Here is an 18063-nt window from a genome sequence, read left to right as displayed (position 1 = left end):
TTGTAGCTTCTAATTGTGGACTGGAAAATCATCTAACAAAATCTGTCAGAATTATGTCCAGTGAGAGTAAGGACCCAAGGGACTATTCTGGGTAACGTAGTTAAATTTGGTGTATGAATTTTGTGACATTTTGGATATCCAGAAGCCTTTTTTGCTTCTTTATTGCCTCTCAACTTTGTGCTGAAAAGTAGAATTCTGGACAAGTAGGATGTTGTTGTATAGGGAATGGGGCAAGGGTTTGAGGTATAGCAGAAGCGATACACTCAAAAAGTCTTATTGTCCTCTTTCCCTGCCCTCACCACCCTGTATCTGTTCTACTGCACAAATTGTCTAGAATTCACAATTCAGAAGAGAGTTGGGCCTTGAGGATGGGGGCCTCAAAAATAAGTAAATAGGAAGTCTTTTCCCTAGTTCAATTTATGTGATATATATAGCATTGGGGGTTAAAGATGGAAGTATGCGGTTGGACCACTCAGTCAGAAAACTGCAACTGAGCTGGGCTGGGTCAAAAGATGGAGAATAATTACATGTTTCAGGGACCTGAAAGTTAAAGTTAGAGAAATCTCCCAGGCATCTGGGGAAAAGGGAGCCCACTATTTCATCCTCAGAAGGTATTAGTTTTCTACACACAACCTTACCTCTCAGCTTCAAAGTTCTTTCTCACTTGGGCGAGCTTGTCCTCAACAAGGCCTTGCTTTATCTCCCTGCCAAGCTCAAGATGAAATACCCCTTAAGAGTAAATGCTTTATTTGGAAATTCTGATTCCACTGAAAAACCATCAGATGAATGGAATGGGTCACAAATGTGGTGCCGGAAGTTTCTAAGACAATTAAATGTAGTATTCTCCAGAGAAAGATGATACAACAATGTGAGGACTTTTATTGAAACAGAAACTGAGGATTGAGCCTGACATTTTTCTGTTGGCATTCTGAAAGTACTGACTTAGAATTTTTGTTGTTCAATTGTTTTACAGTCATGTTCTCTGATCCTATTTGGGCTTTTTTGGGCAGAGATTCTGGAATCATTTGTTTTTCCTTCTCCAGCTCATTTAACAGATGAGTAACTGAGGCAACAGGGTGAAGTGACTTGCTCAGTGTCACACAACTAGTGAGTGTCTAAGGCCAAAATCTGAACTCAAATCTTCCTGATTACCTGTAAATCCAGTGTTCTCTCCACTGTGCTAAGCTACCTCAAAGAATCATGTAATGTTAAAGCGTGAGGGAACCTTCAAGATCATCTAATCCAATACCCCCATATTACATTTTAAGGGAATATGTTTATTTTACATAACAAAATATTTTAGGTTAGCTAGTAAGCTACCAGGTGCAAGTAGCCATGCTACTTATTCCTATTCTTTATAATTTAGCTTAATTACCACTTCCTCCATGAAGCCTTTTCTGAAATGCCCCCATCAGGAATGACTTTCCTTCTTGGAATTCAGGAATCCATCCAATGCTTTTAAGTTGTAATATTCTGTGTCATAATTAACTGTTCTTATACTTTATCCCCCTTCTGAACTATAAGTTCTATGAGAGCCGGGACATCGACTTTTTAAAAACTTTGTGTGTCTCCTTCATTTATGAGGAACCTACCACACTTCCTGTTCTGGGTGCTGGAATAAAATGGAAAAAATAAAACTATGGCTTCCCTTAAGGAGCTTATGTTCATTGTACCCAACTGCATTGAGGGTATACCAGGAGTGTAGACTGAGATTTTTAGATACTCATGAACTGAATAGAGAAAATTTCCTTTTGCAGGCAAAAATTTTCATTAAATAAACTAGTTGAAGCTCTACACTTCATTTTATCTTTAGAGAAATGAAAGACAAGCTCTGTTCTCAAAAACTGAGTAAGTAGAGGTTAAGAGAAAAGCCAATGACCCAAAAAAGGGGGATCAGAATCCAGAATCCAGAGCTCCCATTACACTCCCCATGTGTTTCTGTTGGAGTTCTTCCAAATTGAATATCCTGTCTTGCTTTTCTACTTTTATTCCTATCCTCTTCAGAATCTCCTCACATGACTGAGAAATAACATGTCTCAATAGACAAGGTCACTGGTCCTGGATTCTAGACTCAGTAATGGTACTGCCTGTTGGGTGACTACTCCCCTAACTGTGTCTCTTTGTTTATCAAATGGGACCTTACTTCTCAGTGTTATTACAAATATCCAATTAGATAAGAATAAATAGTTACATTGATAGGTTCTCAAAATTTCCAAAATACTTTTCTCATCATTGTCTAGTGATAAAAATAATATAGATATGGTTATCCCCATTTTACAGATGAAGAGAATGAAGTCCATAGTGGTTTAGTGACTTGCCTGTGGACAAGTGGCTGGTAAGTTACCAAGTTGTGATAACACATATGAACACACTGAAGGAAGTTTAAAAGAGGGAGGGTAAAGGAACAAGTATTTAATAAGAACCCATCATGTATCAGACATGGTAAAGCTAAATGCTTTACAAATATTATTGGATCTATGCTTCCCATTGATTTTGGGGACTAGGTGATATTTTTATTCCTATTTTACAGATAAGTAAACTGAGTCAGGCAGCAATACTATAGCTAGAAATTATCTGAGGCTGGATTTGAAACTTAGGTTTTCCTAACTCTAGGTTCAGGATTCTATTCATTGCACTTTCTAACTGCTTAACTAAAGAAGATTAAAACAGTATAGAACTGTCAGGTAATACTTTTTTATATGGTCACAATTTGTTGTTGTTCACTCATTTCAATTTCAGATTCTTCATGATTCCATTTGAGGTTTTCTTGGCAAAGATACTGGAGTGATTTGCTATGTCCTTCTCCAGCTCATTTTACAGATGAGGAAACTGAGGCAAACAGGGTTAAATGACTTGCCCAGGGTCACACAGCTAGTAAGTATCTGAGGTGGGATTTGAATTTAGGATGATGAGTCTTTTTGATTCAAGGCCCAGTACTCTAGCTTCCCCGGTGATCACAATTTACTCTTGCAGATTTTTAAGTTGTGGTAGGATGTTGTGTGCTGTGGTCAGGCTAGTCAATAAATGGACTTCCTTTTTACTATCATGTGGCTCATGTCTCCTTCATGACCAAAGGCTGTTCTTTGGGTTAAGGTAACTTGGTATAAGGAAAGGCACTCTGGACTAGGAATGCATGAGACCTGGCTGGATTCTAATTCTGCTTTACACTCAGGTAGTTGTGTGACCTTGGGCAGTTACCTTTGCTTTCCACCTCCTCATCTGTGAACAAAGGAGATTAGACCTAACTCTGCCAATTCTCAAGTTCTGATTCTAGTGGCATTTGGGAAAAGAACAGAGATTTCCAGTGTAGTAACAGTACTTTATCAAAGTTCCTAACTCAAACTTCAAACCCAATCCCCATGTTAGGTACAATGTTCCTGATGATGGACTGATCTTTAACACTGATATTTCTTTTATGACCAAATGTGTGGGGCTTATTTCCACAAAGTTCCTGCTTTAGGCCTTGGTTGTCTCTTGATTGTGTTCAGGGTGAATTAGGGCTAAAGATATTGGATGCTTATCTTGGAAGATCTGAGTCAGTTTTAACTTGTGTAACTTTCCTAATAAGCCAGAACTGGGCAGGCCAAGGAGGGTCTATAGGAGCAATAAATAGTTTCTAAAACATATAAAGCATTAGGTTTACAAAGCCTGACCCTGAATATAGCATAGATTGTGACTCTGACTCTATCTGGTTGGCTTGATAGAAAAGTATGTTTATGAAGAAAAAGGTAAGTATCATCACCCAAATCTGTGCCATTGAAGGACCAGACAAGAATAACCACAAAATCTTAGGTGTCAAGTGGAACTATAAATACAATCTTGTCCAACTCCCTCCATTTACAGATAGGAATACTGAGGCTCAGGGGAAATTAGTGATTGATTTGATTGTTGATTTGATTTCATTAAAATAGTTCCTTCCCTAATCCCAACATTGGAAAAAGAAGTCAAAATCACTTTCACTTGGGAGATAGTTAAGGAGATGGGAGGTATCTTGGAAAGAAACCCTGAGAAAGAGTTTTCATCTGAGTAGGGCCTTGAAGAAAGAGGAATTTCAATGAATAGAAGGGTAGAGGTGCTCATTCCACATCTGGAGCACAACTTGAATAGGAAGATAAAGGTGGGAGGTTTCAGTTTTTGCAGTCAAGTCTGATTCTTCATGACCCCTTTTAGAGTTTTTTTGGCTGATCATTTCCTTCTCCAGTCCATTTTCTTTCTTCTGCACTTTATTTTATTCTATTTTATTTTTCAATTACTTGCAAAGATAGTTTTCAGCATTCATCCATTTGCAAGTTTATGAGTTCCATATTTTTCTACTACCCTCCTTTCCTTCCACCCACCCTAGGGCAACAAACAATCTGGTTGTTGTACACATATATGTATGATCATGTTTAATGTATTTCCATATTAGTCGAGTTGTGAAAGAGAATTAGAACTAAGGGGGGGGAAACATGAGAAAAATAAAATTTAAAAAGGGAACATAGTATGATTTGCTCTGCATTCAGACTCCATAGTGTTTGTTTTTTTCTTCTGGATGTGGATATCATTTCCCATAACAGGTCTTCCATAATTGTCTTTGGTCACTGAATTGATGAGAGGTCCAGCTCATTTTTCAGATGAGAAAACTGAGGCAAATAGGGTTTGCTCAGGGTCACACAGGTAGTAAGTATCTCAGGTCATATTTGCACTCAAATCTTTCTGACTCTAGACCTAGCTGCTCCAGAGAGACAGGAGAAAGCATGGTAGAACTAAAATGGAAAGTACTCGTAAGTCCGGATACAACATCATAAAAACTGTTAGCTCAAGTTACTGTGGGACAAAATGGAATCAGTTTGAGGAAGACCTTGAATTTTAGTTTCAGGAGTTGATGCCCTTTTTCATTAGACAAGGAAGGCTCATTTAAGGTTTTTGAGTAGAGAGTAATATATAGAGATGTATTAAGAAGATTACTTGAGCAGCTGTATGGAGAGTGGATTGATGAGGGAATAGACTGGAGGCTGGGAGAACAGTCAAGGCACTATTACGATAACCTGATAGAGGAGAGAGAGAGAGGAGAGTCTCCATGAAGAGGGTCTTCTCCTACCCTAACTAAAAATAAAGCCCACTTTAATCCTTTTTCCCCCTCTGAATGCCTAGAGATCTAGATATTGTTTATAGACAGAATTGCAGAATTTGAAGGAATTCAATGACCATTTTGTCTAACTCATACCCATCCCACAGTGATCCCTGATGGAACATACCGAACAAATGGCCATTAATTATTAATGCTTCTAGACCTCCAAGGAGGGGTCCACCTCCCAAATCATCCCCTTTTTAATTTTGGACAGCTCAAGTCTTAAGATATTTTCCTGTTATCTAGCTTAACTTATCTCTTGGCTTCTTTTCTCTGAGTGTTGTCCTCTGGGACCACAATGTAAGTTTTGTTTCTTTTCTACATATTACATCTTTCAAGTACCTAAACATAGCTATCATAGCTCCCTTTAAGTCATCTCTTCTTCAGGCTAGCCATGCTTCAACCTAGCCTCATATGGCATAGATTCAAGGCTCCTCGCCATTCTGGTTGCCCTCTTCTGGACACTTAACAATGACCTTCTTAAATGGGAGTGACCAGAGCTGAATACATTACTGAAGATATAATCTGATCAGGACAGAGTACAGCAAAACTGTCACCACCTTATCCCCGGAAATTATGCCTCTCTTAATGTAAGCTAAGATCACATTAGCCTTTTTGGATGCTACATCACATTTCTGACTCATATTGAGCATGGAGTCCACAAACCCCCAATGCTGATCTATTTTCAGACAAAAGATCTCCTCCATCTTGTATATGGGAAACTGATTGTTTTTGAACTCAAGTGAAAGACTTTATATTTGTACCTATTGAATCTTGGTAGATTTAACCCATTGGAATTCAATAACATTTTAAAATCTTGACAGTCATCTAATGTGTTAGCTATCCCTCTCAGATTTCTGTCATCTGCAAATCTGATGAACAAACCCTTTATGTTTTTGTCCAAATTACTGACAAAAAAGTATTAAACATAATAGAGTCAAGATCAATACAGATCTGTGGGAATACTTCATTGGGCAATTTTGGCCAAACAGAACTTGAACCATTAATGACTAACCTTTGAATCTGACCATTCAACCAGTTTTGAATACCATTTAATTGTATTGTTGTCTGGTCCACATGCCTTACACTTTTCTAAAAGAATAATATGATATTCTTTATCAAATGCTTTGTTAATATCCAGATAAAATATATCTGTCTATAGCTTTCTGCCATCTAGGAGTTTGGTAACCTTCTTGAAAGAGGAAATAAGATTTGCTCAGTTACTGATGAAACCATGCTGATATTTATTTTCAAGACTTCTTTTTTTAGAAGATGTTAATGATATCTGGAAGATTCGGGAGAATTGGAGAAATTCAAAATTCTGGAGAAAGACAGAGACAGTTTTGATTTAAAAAAAAGAGAATAGAATCTTCAAATTATAGACCAGGGAGCAGGACTTTGATACCATAGGAATGTTCTAGAGCAGATTATTATACAGCTTGTTGGTGACTATCTAGAAAAGATCTGCAGATCAGCAGATGCCATTTGCCAGGTCTTTTAATGAAGAAAACTATAGCTTATCTGGTTCAAGTAATTTTAAGTGATCAAGGGAAACTTCAGGTATTTTCTTAATATTGTCTTCCTTAGCTTGGGCAGCAACTCACAATTAACTATTTTGATTTTGTCTTTGAGTTCAAGGCTTGTTCTCCTAGGTAGAGAAAACAAGACAAATAAAAGCTGAGTTGTTCTACTCTTTTTCTCAACTATCATCCTTCCATCCACTACTCTGATCTTTTTTCCCTCAATATAGCTACTAAAGTGAAATAAGTCTTTTTGTTGCTCTTCTAACTTACCAGTCTCAGTTCTTCCTAAGCTTTAATTCTCCTTATGCTATTCTTCTAGATCATTCCACTTAATTCATCCTTAAATTTATTTTTTTTTTGCTTGACCTGACCTTGTTTTTCTGTATCTTTTTACAGTCTCAATTATTCTATGAGTTCCTTGTGCAATTACATGTCTTATCATAGAATTCTTGTTTTTCCTTCCTTATTCACATTTTTTTTCTTTTGGAACCTTTTGGCATCTCATTTTAAGGAGTTTTACATTCCTCCTGGGCTGATTTTCCCAGAGAATTTTAGTCTATGGAATATGATCTAACTTTTCTGGGAACTCTGAAATCTTCCCTTCCCAAATCTAGAGGGTATGTCTTAGAGACTATTTCCCCTTCCCTCTCCTTTTTCACAAACTTTAGGAGGAAATTGTTAATTCCCTCCCCCCCCCCCCAGCCACTTCCTGGTAATTTTCCCATGATTTCTGTCCAGTAACTCATTCTTCCCTGTTACTGAGGGTCAAATCAGAATAGTTTCTCCTCTTTGTAATTCCTCTACCTTTCGAAATATGAAATGAATATTGAAGCAGTCCAGAAAGTTATCAACTAACTGTTCTGCTAAAGGCAACTCTTGAGCTATTTCATGTGTGTCCTGTTGTCTTCCCACTTAGACTGGAAGCTCCATGGGAGTGAGTTTGGATTTGATAGATATTCTGTATGCTTGAAAAACAGTCCTAACCTCATAGTAGACTTTCAACAAGTAGTACATAGATTCACTTGCTCTTCCTATTCCTTTTTCAACTTTTCTAAAGCACTTTAGGGTTTACAAATTGGCATATTCATTCTCATATCTGATATTTTTGACACCTCTGTAAAGTGAATAAGGAAATTATTTTTATGTCCTTTTTGATAGATGAACAAACCAAGGCTCAGAGTAGTCACAGAACTTGTCCAAGGTGACATAGTTACAAAGTGGTGGAGCAGGATATAAATCCAGGTCTTTTGAATGCCAGACTAAACCTGGGGTCAGACATAGAGAGGGGACCTGGGAAGCTCTCTCAATAGTGTCTAGCATTTAGATCTTGGCTTTCATGTACCTGGATTAGGTCCTTTCCATCCCAAAGGTTTGGGTACATGGTGAGGGGAAGACAGCTTCCCAAAACACAGATGGATTTTTACAAAACAGTTCAGCACAACCCTCAGGATGCCAGTATTTCTAGGCAGAGTTTCAATGAACTTAGATCATTATTGTTCTCTCTTATCTGAAAAAAAGTCTCCAAAGTAATGCAATATTACTAACAGGGTCAGTTCTCCATCTTTCTCTATGGGAGTCTTGATGTGCAAGAGAAAGAGTGGGCCTGGCAGGATAAGGGGAGAAAGAGAGGGAAGAACAGTTGCCCCAGATAAAGCACTGCAGAGACAGATTCTAGCAATTATTCCTTTGAGTCTAGTCCCTGAAGACCAATCCTGCATCCAAGCAGAGTATGCCTGCCTTATCCTATTGGCCTGCTTACTTCAGCCCTAGAGGTCTGCCTGGACCCTGTGAGGGGGACTGTGAGGGGTAAGCAGTCATCCTAGAAGCCCTGGCGAGGGAGGCCAGTATAGGACCAGTTGGCATTTGGATCTGCCTCAGCCTGAGCCCAGAATCTCTTGATCTCTCTGCTGCTCTTGTCTGTGGAGGAGCCTGGGCTCCCGAGATGGTCTCCATAGCAACCACTGCCACTCACTCCTCATCTTGGATGTAAATTAGTTACAATTTTATTAGTGTGCAGAATTTCAAGAGGCCAGAGTCTGTGTCTGCCAGGGAGGGGTGGGGGGGAAGATATTTTCAAAATTCATCACACACTTTGTGTGGGGGGCCATGGCTGCATGCTCAGGATGAGACCTAGGGGTGGGCCTTGAGATAGAGAGAGAGAGAGCTGAGTAGGCTTGGACAAAATGTCCTCTTTACCCTTTCATCACAAGCTAGTGGGTGTTAGAGAATATATGGTCTGGCTTCTAGAAGAGACTCAGAACAGTAACTGAGGAAGAAAGTGGGAGTTGGGTCTAGAGGGGAAAAAAGTCAGAGATCTAAGATGTATTGAGGTCAATCCTGAGTATGGCAAACAGGTCTGTTAATATTGCCTTTCTCTTAAATACATCTATCCCTTAGTTATCCACAGGCATGGTTATATACATTGGTATAAATCTTGCTTTGGCAAATATTTTATGCTTTCTTTGGTTGAGGGTGAGGGAGAGAATTGGACAAAAGTGTATATGGATATACTTTCTTTTTCTGTTTTATTTTATTTTGTTTTTGCAAGGCAATGGGGTTAAGTGATTTGCCCAAGGTCATATTTACCTTTTTTCTAAGGCTACCATTGGAATTAGTCTGCAGTTTCTAGACACATACCAGCTGAGGGGGGAACAGGAGGAATATCTAGAAAGATTCATTTTGGGACTAAAAACTGATTGCAGAGAATCCACAAAGAGAGTAATTTATATGTGGATAGTTAAAAATGGACAAAGTTTGTTTTCTAAATTGACAGACTCCCCAAATGTTCCCCAGTCTTGTTGATTTTTATATCTAATTATGTGATGATAGATCTAGGGTGACAACCCAATTTACTGCAAAAACTCTATGAATTGGATCCTTTGCTCCCCCTTCCTTTACCCCTCAGTTTCTTCTACCCCATCCCTTTGTGAAAGTTTCTTTCTGGTCTTCAAAGACTTTTGGAGAATCTTGAGAGAAGCTTGTAAAAGGTAGCATATATAGCCTAGTAGAGAGATAGATAGATAGATAGATAGATAGATAGAGAGAGAGAGAGAGAGAGAGAGAGAGAGAGAGAGAGAGAGAGAGAGAGCAGGCTTAGAATCAGACCTTTGGCAAGAAGGGAATACCTTTGGGTCAAATTTTGCCCCTTATACTTGCAAGTTTTGCCTAGCACAAATTGTTGAATCTTTCAGAATCCTCCAAGTAACTCCCTAAGACTATAACTTGTAGAGAAGGTGCTGATTTGCATTGCTAGAGAAAGTTTTGTGGGTAAATTCCTAATCCAATGAAATCATAGACCTGGTTAAAAATAAAAAGTTTTAAAAGTAAGCTCATTAAGGCTAAGGACTATTTTTTACCATGTTTGTATCTTATGGGCTTTATATATAGTAGTCATTTAATAAATTCTTGTTGAATTGAAGAGTTATTGAATTTGAGAGTAGAATTAACACAAGTCTAACAGCATATGCTAGTAGTAACAAATTCTCTGGGACCCTAAAGCCTCAAAAAGTTTTAACAGAGTTTGAGTTGTCCACCTTCTCAAGATGATGATCTTAGAGCTCCCCTAGAAATTTCTAGAGGCTTCAGAGATTTGGACACAGTACTTTCTGACTCCTAACCGTGTGGATTCCCAGCAATGGAAGGACTTGGAATTTTGGTTTGATATAGAAAATCCTGTGTGGTCCCTTGACCCTTCATTGGTCTTTGACAAGGAAGGGGAAAAAATGCTGCATCAGTTAAGAAGAGAGATGTGGTAAGTAGTACATTCTATCTTTAGACAACCTATGAGAGGGACAAGTTATGTTGTTGCTTCTCCTCTCTCTTCTGTTATTTCTAAATGAAGAATAGATTCAACCAGGGGAACTTATGCTTGGATCCCTGGCTAACTTGTCTGTGTGGTGTTTCCTTTTATGAATAGGTGACTGAGCATCTATCTCAAGTGCCCAGGTTTGGAAGTGACCATGGGAGATTGAAAGGATCTACAGTCCTGAATCCTATCAGGTAGGAGGTGACCTGTGGCAGAAGGAGTTCCCTAGAAACTACTCCTGCGCTCTTGGAGAAGGCAAACACCAGCAAGAGGATTAGCCCAAGCCATGCTCTTTTAATCAGTAGTCATGTACTAGAAGTTGTTTGGACAATGTAGAATGGAGGGAACTAAAGAATACCTACTCAGAAATCATGCAAACTGACTTCTATTTTGATGAGCTTTTAAATATCAGTTTCCCAAGAGAAAATGAGTAGTTATAAACTGTTACTGAGTCTTGTTTTAAGTTGTCTTATCAATACACATCATGAGTCTTTTGTGTTCATTAATATTTTTTTTTGTGTATAGAAAATAAATACCTACCCCATACCTGATTTACATTGAGTATTGACTGTCTATTCCTCTCCTTAAAGCTTTTTGGAAGACATACACATAAACCCAAATCTAAGCTTTAAATAATTATCTTTAGGTCACTGGGATAGGATTTAATGAGCCAAAGGGTATGAGAAAATGGAGCCCAGATACTCTTAGAGATCAGACTCATCAAGTCTGAATCCAATCAGACTTATTGAGAGTGCAGAGTGGAAGGCTTCTTAGTAGAAAAGAGAGTGGGTACAGTAGGTCTTCCCTTGTCATCGCAGCAATAGTTCTTTAGAGAGTTAATGCATTAAAGGCCCTGTGAAAAATTCAGAGCTCTGGGAAAGAACAGAACCCAATTTCCTAAGTGATAAATTGAAACACTCATTTGTGAGTGAAATGTTACCTCTGCAATGGTGTTCTATAGAGCAGGTAGATACAAATCCTTCATAGATTATGTCCTAGTGTCCAGTGCAAAGTCTTGCACATGTAGTAGGAGCTTAATAATGGATGTCATTGTTGAATTGCTTCTTAAAGAGGCAAATTCAAGTGCTGCCTTTTTATTTTTGGCTACTTGATAAGATGCTGGTTTATATAAGTGCCTTGGACTTCCTGACATTTTCTTATTTAAGGCCACTGGACTTTATGGGAGCAGATGAGAGGCAATGTATCTTATGGGGTGAGCTAGAAAACATGGGCAGGGAGTTGTATAGCAATCAACCTTCTATTCATATTAGGTTCTGGGACCACCCTAGATTTCTACTCCTTTTTCCTCTGCCTCCCTCTGTGAGCTTCTTCGTACATGGACAAAGAGAATAGAACATAGAATACCAATTATGGAATGTCAAAGATAAACATAGATTTGTCATAGACAAAAGGGACCTTAGAGACATTTTCTAATCTGATGTGTCCATTGTATAGATAAGAGAGTTGAAATCTAGAAAAGGTGAATGACTTGCCCAGGATTAAGTAGTGAGTGGCAGCATGTTGTGGTGGACTTGGCATCATGAGACCTTCCATGAATAAATTATATTACTTCTCTGGCCTGACTTTCTACAGTTGTAAAATTGGGAGAATAACATTTATCCTCCTCACAGGGTGCTTATGAAAAAAGTGCTTTGTGGACCTTAAAGTCAATATGAGATAGCATTATTATTTTTATTAGTCGGAGAACTAAACATTAGAAATAGGGCCTCTTGACTCTTAGTCCAGTGCACTTACTGTTATTCCACACTGCCTCCCTGACCTCAGGGAATAAACTCCAGTCAGATATGCCACAAGAAGAGAATTATATGTGATATATTCCTTCTATGTGATAGAAATGAAATTATAGAAGGTATGAAAGCTATACATTGCTTTTCATCCTTTGGGCAGAGGTCAAGTGTTTGTGCAACTATTCATCTTGTAATTTGATTTTGACTAAGAGGTTGGAAAGGACAGGATAGTTGATTCTTTAGATAATTTTAGTCACATGAACTTATATATAAATCATAATTCTATTTCTGTAACAAAGATGAGGCCCAATGTTCTAATCATGTAATGCATACATTATAGGGCTAGATTAGTGTGATGTGTTATCTGTAGTTTATATCAGTATAATTATGAGTAATATATACATGATACTTTCTGTTTTGCAAATATAATTATTTTCCCTTTTCTATATAGAAGAAAAACTGAGGTCTACATAGTAGTGTCATGTGGTTAGAGCTGCCTGTATTCTATAGTCCCTATATTAAAATTTGCCATATTTTTTGGCCTAAGAGCCAAATTCTAATAGTGAGAAGCACTGAAGAGATTTCCCTTCCTTTTCCAATAGTGTTTCTTACTAATTATGCCACACACTGAAAAACTTCATTAAATCAATGCTTGGTGTAATTTCAACTAGTTTTCAGGTAGGGGGACAGTCAGACAGATATGTAGTCCTTCTAGCTCACATTCCCTTCATGAAATTCTTTGCGGGCTTTGGGGCAGGATAACTAAGGAGATTTATCTCTTTCTCATTTGTTATGGCTCCAGGGGGCAGAAGTTTCATGGAGAAAGATTTAGGCTCAAGATAAGGATGACCTAATCATTAAAACCTTACATACCTGGACTGATCTGTAATCTCACCTGTGTGTGTGTCTTCCACCTACTTCTTCAGACTGCAACCCATCCACAATTTGCCATCCAGTGAAAATTTTTCCCATGTATTTCCACAAATCCTCCAATGTGTTGGAGGCTTTCTAATGGTTCTTTATTTTTTATTTTTTTTTGCAGCCCTGGGGCTGTCCTTCTGTCATCCCTAAGTCTGGTTACATGAATGGCCCATCTTCTTTTTTGGTGATATTTGTCCTTGATGTCTTTTATTGTTACTTCTTCCACCCAGCTCATTGTTGGTAGTATGCTACTGACCATTCCCTTTGATTTAACTATTTTGATTCTTCTTAGCATTCTTCTGTTTTATGATTTGCAAATACATAATATTATCACTATGAGAATATTGGTATTAAGAGATGAGTGTTTGTGGCAAAAGGAGCATGGAATTTTGGGAAAAAACTGCTTGATTTCTCAGATGTGTTCCAGTCTACTATCTTCTCTCTGCTATTCAATTCTATGCCCAACTCATTGTCCATCTGCAGTGTCTGTCCAAAATAGATGCATGTATATATATGTATGTATCTGTATATATCTCTGTGTATGTATGTGTATGGCTACATACATATAAGTGTAAAGCTATAAATATATGCATAGTTGAATACCTACTTACATACATATATCCATGGACTAATTCAATAGGTTGCCTATTCATCCAGCTGTCTGTCATAATCTATGCAAAACACATTTTTATCTACTTCATTCAGTGTGGGTGGCTAGGCTGATCTTTTTTGAGTGACTAGAGCTCCAATTGAGCTAGTTCTGCAGTGTTCCAGAATTCCACTGCAAATCAAGCGCAAAGTCAGAGTAAGAACAGGAGCACTGGAGACACTCACCATTGAGAGGGAATCTCTCTTCTATTTAGATTTCAGACAGGACCTCCTTCACAACATTATCAATAACATTGGTAAACATGTGTCTTCATCACTTGATCCCTTAAAATTCCTCCATGTATGTATTTGGTCTGATACAACTGGTCTTCCTAGTACAATAGAAACTTCTTGAGGGCAGGTACTGTTTTTCAGTTTTGTCTTTGTATCCTTTTCATGTACCATGTAGGTGGCAGGCACTTAATACTTTTTAAATTCAATTGTACTTTTCTTAAAGGGTATTGAAACTTCCTCACCTACACAGCATATTGGTTTCTGATGTGATAGATCTAAATGTGGAGACTCTGCTGTTATTGATGATATTAAAGCAATATTATAGCAATTCTGCCAAATCTCATATAAGTTCGAGAGCTGTAAAGGATCACTAGGGATCAGCAACTTCTTCATCTATAAAGTGAAGGAGCTAAGAAAATCTAGCTCCATTTTATAGGTGAGAAAGTTGAGCTATAGAGGGAAGAAGTGATTTATCCAAGATCACACAGTACCTAATTCATCAAGAAAGGAAGTTACAGTGATACTTCAAAAGGTGAAGTCAATTAAATTCAGTGATCATTTATTAAATTCTTTGTTATAATTGTTCAATACTGTTTGATTCTTTGTGACCCATGGTCCATGGGATGTTCTTGTCAAAGATACTGTAGTAGTTTGTCATATCTTTATCCAGTGGTCTTCATTTTACAGATGAAGAAATTGAAACAAATAAGGTTAAGTCACTTAACCAGGGTCATACAACTAGTGTTTGAGACCTCATTTGAACTCAGGTCTTCCTGACTCAAATCTGATGTTCTATCCACTAAGCCATCTTCCTATTAAGTTCCTACTTTGTGCAAATCACCATAACCTCATGAATGGGCCTGGAGGGGCCCTGAAACCTAGGGTTACAAGTTGGACACACTTGAATACTGGTCTTAAGAAGATAGGTACCAGGGTGGCTAGGTGGCGTAGTGGATAAAGCTCTGGCCTTGGAGTCAGGAGTAACTGGGTTCAAATCCAGTCTCAGACACTTAATAATTGCCTAGCTGTGTGGCCTTGGGCAAGCCACTTAACCCCATTTGCCTTGCAAAAAAACCCTAAAAAACCCCCATTATCTTCCCCTTTTGGGATAGCTAGATGGCATAGTGGATAAAGCACCAGCACTGAAGTCAGGAGTGCCTGGGTTCAGATCCAGTCTCAGACACTTAATAATTGCCTAGCTGTGTGGCACAAGCCACTTATCCCCGTTTGTCTTGCAAAACCCGAAAAAAAAAAGATAGGTACCTGGTGGAACTTTAGAATAGAGTGATAAGTTTAGGTCAGATGTGCAGGGTTCAGTATCCCTACTCAAATGATCATATACACAGACATGTACAACATGTATCTCACATTGTACTTTGTAAGCAATATGCAATCATTTAAGAATATATACCTTCTTTTTATTTATATTTATGCATATAAATATATTTACAGATAGCAACAACATATAAACAATCTACATTTCTACATAGCTTTATACATGTATATGTGAACACACATATACATACATACATAAATTTACACATAGCTATCTGTTCCTGGGTCATCACCCACCATTAAAATGAATTTATAGCAAGGATTATTTTCCATTTTGTCTTGATATTCCAAATTCTAGGCACCTAAATTGGTAGATACTTAAATACTTGAATTAGTCTTTTTCCTTTAATTATCATTTCTTTCTAATCTGTTCCATTTCATATCTCTTTGTTGTCCTCCTTCCAGTGTCTTTTACAAATATTCTTAGGATAATATGACTTAGTCTTGTGACAAGCTCTCTGCAGGTTCAATTGATTATGTTTTTAATCTTTTATTCTCTTCCTCTAGAATGTTTTTCAATTAAGTGTCAACAAAGTTGAAACTGGTGTTGCCCTGGGCTTCCAGGTCTCTCTGTTTGGCAGGACCATTATTCCAGCATGTTTATTTGGGCTGGAATGGCTACCTCCCAAAGTAATGAGCCTCCTGTCACTGGAGGTGTTCAGGAAACACTAGTTGACCTCTGAGGTCTCTTCCCACTCTAGATTTTTTTGATTTTTTTCAGATAATTCTTCTTTTTCCTCCATGTCTTCCATTACTACTCCAATAATCATAATCTAAGGCCTGGGAGGCTACACCCAGCAAAGCATGATATAGATAGGGCCAGATAGGTGGTAGTGAGAGGGTTCACTGTAGCCAGCTAGACCCTATATGTCCTTGGAGTTAAAAGTTAAGTTGTTTTTTTCTCCCCCCCCCCATTCTTGTTAAATAATAATGTTTGCATTTCATCCTTGAAGAAGACCACATTAGGGAGGTGATGCTATGACAAGTACATGAATTGGATGTGAGTGAGGGGGTGCTGTGCTAAGTCACCAGCCTCCCTTTCTCCTCCAGAGATAACTACATCCTGTGATCAGATATGAATCAGGACAACTGGAGATGGCCCTGGATGTGAGGCAAACAGAGTTGGGTGAATCGCTCAAAGTCACATAGTAAATGTCTGGGGCTGGATTTGAACTCCTGTCCTACTGACTCCAAGGAAAGTGCTCTATCCACTGCACCATAAAGTTTAGGGAAAGAACAGAAGCCCTGAAACTAAATTCAACTTTCTATTATTTTTTTTTGGCCTGGATAAGCCTCTTTGAAGTTTTGCCCTCTCTTCCTTCTCCTTTTCTCCCTCCATCTCTCTTTCTCACACTTTCTCTGTCTTTTCTCTCTTCTCTTTCCTTTTTTCTTTATCTCCCCCCCCCTTTCTTTTTCTCTGTCTCTTTCTTTCTTCTCCCTTTTTTCCTCTCTCCTACAACCTTTGTTTAGGGGTGTGAAATGAGAGCACTGGTTGTCAGAGTCAAGTTATAATGGGGGACTTAGGAAGGTTAGAGGGCTGAACTAAGAATACACTGAATAAGATTCTTCTTAGAGAAATGCTACTCAGACATCATGGAGAACAAGAAGGAACTGAAGGGAGTGTGGAAAAAGCCTGGGATTTTTTTTTTTTCTGTGTAAGCCTTAAGTAGAACAAGGAAGGCAGCAGAATGACGTGGAAAAGGGACGAGGGTCTAGTCCAAGCTCTGTCACCGACTTGGTGAGGAAGCTGGAGTGAATCCCCATGTCTCTGGCCCTTGGCTTCCTTCCCTTCAAAATGAGGAGGCGGGGACTAAATGCTTGCTTAGTTCCTCTGCAGCCAGAACATTCTATGATTCCAGCCCTAGAGGTGAAAGAGTCAGAAAACTAGAGAAGAGTTTCAATGGTATCTGGTAGTAAGAGATGACAGTGTGATGTTTCTGAGGGGCATCACATCTCACAGTGGTGATTTTGGAAAGGGACAAGCTGGATGATTCAGCAACCAGAATGATTAACCGGTGAGGCAAATAGCAAGGCAACTAAATGTGATCCTGGAGTGGGGCAAAAGGGCAGACTTTCTGCCTACAGACCCCAGAACGGAGCCTGGAGGTCAAAGAAAGATAAACAATGCCTCCTTTACCCATACTTGGGTTTTCATTGCTCCTTGTTTTGAAACTGAAGTTACTTGAGATCAAGGGTCATTTTTTTTTCTAGGTGGCATTATGGATACCCAGCATGGATAACAGATAAATAATGATCACTATTATTTCATCTAAGGACCAAAGGTTTTTCCAAGAAATTCTAAGATGACCAACCACTAAGTAGAGGCATGTATAAGAGTAGTATTACATAATTATAGCATGTTAGAGCTGGAAGGGCGCTAAGCCATTTAGTCCAATTTTCTCATTTGGGGAAACTGAGGCCTAGAAAGAGGGTAAGTCAATAACACATTGAGTTAATGGCAAAGTCAAAATCATAATTCTGGTTTCTATCAGTGGAATCTTATGGGGAAAAGATTTGCTTGGGAAAAGCTTAGGAAACATATTGGTTTTCACAGAAACTAAGTCATTTGCCATCACTGCTGATTGCTAAGGTTTTTTAAACTGTCGTGGATTAGCCTTTGTGTAATTAGTTGGAAGAAATGATTTACCAGCCACTTACTCACCCTCAAACCAGGATCAGTCAGACTTCTTTAGAAAAATAGAGTGTTGAAAAATGAGAGTGTTGGAACTGCTCCCAGAA

General features: G+C 38.4%; 1 long non-coding RNA gene across 1 annotated transcript in view; it reads left to right on the top strand.

Moving 5' to 3' along the window:
- Positions 1-14167, top strand: part of LOC141505271 (uncharacterized) — a 274924-nt gene extending 260757 nt beyond the window's left edge. The window contains exon 4 of the long non-coding RNA XR_012473575.1: positions 10550-14167. This is a non-coding gene — a long non-coding RNA (uncharacterized LOC141505271). The remainder of the gene's footprint in view (positions 1-10549) is intronic.
- Positions 14168-18063: the final 3896 nt, after the last annotated feature.

Source organism: Macrotis lagotis, chromosome 1 (genome assembly GCF_037893015.1).
Source record: "Macrotis lagotis isolate mMagLag1 chromosome 1, bilby.v1.9.chrom.fasta, whole genome shotgun sequence".
Lineage (NCBI taxonomy): Eukaryota > Metazoa > Chordata > Mammalia > Peramelemorphia > Peramelidae > Macrotis > Macrotis lagotis.
This window is presented reverse-complemented; position numbering and strand designations above follow the sequence as displayed.